We start from the raw sequence: 3,421 nt of genomic DNA, 5'->3' as shown, positions 1-3,421 counted from the left end.
TGCCCTCATCCCCCCCACTGTCTGCGTCCATGCGTTATGCATACATGCATACAAGGTCTTTGGTTGATTACCTCCCACTCCCCCACCTTCCCTCCAAATAAAAATATTTTAAAAAATATTTTAAAGAAAAAGAATGATATGACTGGAGCTTAGAGTGTGAGGAGCATTTTGGAAGTTGAGGCTGGAGAGCTAGTCTGGAGTCAGACCATGAAGGGATGTGGGTGCCATGCTGAGCAGTTTGGGCTTTGTCCTGAAGACTCAGGAGCCACTGAAGATTGTTAGCTGGGGAGAGATATGATCAAATTTTTGTTGGAGCAAGATGGCACGCTAGGAAGCAGACTGGATGTTCTAGGGAAGAGTTTTTCCTCCTCTGAAGAAGAACAGGGCCCGTGGGCACAATCATGAGATAGGGATGGGGAGGTGGTCTTAGGCAGCTGCCTGTCTCCTCTGGAGCTCGCTTTCAGGTAGGGGACCCTCCTCTTGGGCTTTGGGGCCATTATTAAATGACATCCCTGACACACGAGCTTAGAGCTCATGTGACATTGAGTTTGCCTTCTGCTTGGTGTTGTCGTATATAAGAGAGCGTGCCAGGCATTCCCTGCCCAGAAGGCACTTACAGTGAAATCCAGAAAACCAGGCTCACTAGAAAACAAAATAACAAGGCCTGACTGGGTATGATGACATGAGCTAGCTAGATAAGTTAACTGAAATTGGGGGCAGGGCGAGGGTGCAGCTCTCTGGGGCACTGTTAGAAAAGGTTTCCTGGAGAAAGCAGACTTTGAACTTGGCCTTGGAGACAGCTTAAATCCTGGGTCCCCTGTTATAGTTTCAGAGGGCAGGCCCTACGGACCCACTCCTGAGCTTAAGTCACAGCTGCAATTTTACTTTTGTTTGGATGATTATTCAGTTTGTAACCATTTCCCCCCGCAAGACCCTATGTTCTGTGAGGGCAGAGAACAGATTGGATTTTCCTCCCCTGTGTATCGGGGCCAGCACACAGTGTTATTCCTGTTTTACAATGAGAAAACAGTGCGTTCAGGCTCCTGCGACATCCATCAATATCTGTTGGGTGTATGTGTGAGTAAATGAGTGAATGGTGAGGAAGAAGGGATAAAGGTTTCAGGGTGTGGAAATGATACAAGCAAAGGGCAGAGGCAGGAACACAGTATTGTTACCCCTTATGTTTGTACAGTGCTTTATTGCCCACAAAATGCACTGATACATGATCTCTTTTGATCACTACCTTCAACTGCCTTGTTTGACCCTGTGCAATGAGCAGGGCAGGTTTTACAATGAGAAAACGATAAGGTCAGTGATTTGCCCCAAGTTTCACGGCTTCTTAGTATGAGTTCAGACTTGAACCTGGTGTTTTAACACACAGTCTGGTACAGTAACTAAACTACCATCCGCCTTGGCCTTGCCCAAAGGGGAACATCTGGTGAGACATTTGTTGAGACATGTCTGGAGGGGTGATCCGGGGCCAAGTCACTGAAGGCCTTAAGTTTCAGGCTAAGGAGTTCGGACTTTATCTTCTAGCTGGTGACAACCTTTGGGAGGATTTTTAAAAGCTATTTAATAAAGAATAAATATTAATGGTATTTGTGAGGTACGGTATAAGTTTAATTGCACATTAATATTTATTTAAAATAAACACACAGAAAGTAAGTTTAATTTTAAGACCAAGAGTCAAAGAGCCAGGAGTCAAAGGAGTCACCTCTACCGGACTCAGAGGATTGTTCATCACACACAACTTGGAGCAGCGCTATATTCCAGGCATCATGCTAGATGCTAAGGACACAGAGGTGACGGAGATGCAGGTCATTGTCAGGATGGAGAGAGATCGTGTGAGCAGCTAGAGCCAGCTCAAAGATCATTATTGCCATCCGGAATAATGGAAGATGTGTGTTTGAGCTGAAAAAGCCCTGAGGCATCTCCTCAAAAAAAAAAAACGGCAAAGGCAGAACTTCAGTTCCTAGGAGGTGCCTGGGATGAAGCCCCTGCAGCCGCCCTTCAGCCTTTCCTCTGGGACCGCTCCGGAGCGAGATGCAGCTGCTGTTGACAAATCAGACCACAAGGATGCCGACTTAGAAGACAAAGCCCCCATTTGTACACCAATAGCTCACGTTACTGTGAGGCAGTATCTGGGAAAAGCAGAACCATCTGCAGGGTTTTCCTCACAAAAGGCCCCAGGAAGAGCCTGATGATTTGGGGGGAAGGGCAGGCATGTTCCTATCCCTGAGGCAGTATCTGGGAAAAGCAGAACCATCTGCAGGGGTTTCCTCACAAAAGGCCCCATATCACTGCCATGGCCAGCCATGGGTCAGGGTATCCCTCTGATATGTCTGGAATAGGGAAAGGATTGAAAATCACAAACCTATGCCTAACCGGTTTGGCTCAGCGGATAGAGCGCCAACCTGTGGACTGAAGGGTCCCAAGTTCTATTCCGGTCAAGGGCATGTACCTTGGTTGTGGGCACATCCCCGGTGGGAGGTGTGCAGGAGGCAGCTGATCGATGTTTCTCTCTCATCAATGTTCCTAACTCTCTATCCCTCTCCCTTCCTCTCTGTAAAAAAAATCAATAAAATATATATTTTTTAAAAAGTCAGTGAGTGAGTTCCCTGACACTGGACATATCCACATATAGACTGGAGGGATGATGTGGAGGAGATTCGAACTCTGGAAGGATGTTTGGACCAAATGGCTCTTTTGATCATGAGATGCAATCCTATTTATTGGGTGGTGGTTGTCAGTGCTATTGATGTTAAGAAGAAAGGTTTCAGTGACTGATGTGATCAGAGAATGATATTGAAGTACTTCATTCCTCCATGTATTGGATCCATGCTCTGCTGGGCATTATTCTAAGCACTTGGGATATTAGGGTGAAGAGAGAGACAATTACTACCTTAAAGGAAGCAGAGCACAGACGTACAGTTTAGGGAGAGGGAAAGGAGTTAGAGCAGGAGTTAAGGGCCACCTACTGTGTGTAAGGCACCATTAGATGCTTTTATGTACAGTAGTCCCCCTTATCCATGGGGATACTTTCTAATACCCCCAGTGGATGACTGAAACCGTGGATAGTACCAAACCCCATGAATATTATGTTTTTTCCTATACATACATACCTTTTCACTTAAAATAAACACTTTATAGCTTCTCTTCGGTGTACCAAATTGCCAGCTTCACTGCTCTTAGGCTTTGGGGCCATTATTAAATAATTATTAAATATTATGGTGTCAGCCCGAAGTGGCATTGACCTATTAACCAGAAGATCACGGTTTGATTCCCGGTCGGGGCACATGCCTGGGTTTCGACTCCATCCCCAGTGTAGGGCGTGCAGGAGGCAGCCGATCAATGATTCCCTCTCATCATTGATGTTTCTATCTCTCTCCTTCTCCCTTCCTCTCTGAAATCAATAAAAAAT

The 3,421-nt window shown here is 45.9% G+C and overlaps 1 long non-coding RNA gene across 1 annotated transcript in view; it reads right to left on the bottom strand.

Moving 5' to 3' along the window:
- Nucleotides 1-1,617: 1,617 nt before the first annotated feature.
- LOC102259190 overlaps nucleotides 1,618-3,421 on the bottom strand; it is a 4,320-nt gene continuing 2,516 nt past the window's right edge. The window contains exon 3 of the long non-coding RNA XR_313454.2: nucleotides 1,618-2,052. This is a non-coding gene — a long non-coding RNA (uncharacterized LOC102259190). The remainder of the gene's footprint in view (nucleotides 2,053-3,421) is intronic.

This window comes from Myotis brandtii, unplaced genomic scaffold, assembly GCF_000412655.1.
Source record: "Myotis brandtii unplaced genomic scaffold, ASM41265v1 scaffold1814, whole genome shotgun sequence".
NCBI classification, from domain to species: Eukaryota; Metazoa; Chordata; class Mammalia; order Chiroptera; family Vespertilionidae; genus Myotis; species Myotis brandtii.
The sequence above is the reverse complement of the archived record's forward strand: the minus strand, read 5'-3'. Positions and strand labels throughout refer to the sequence as shown.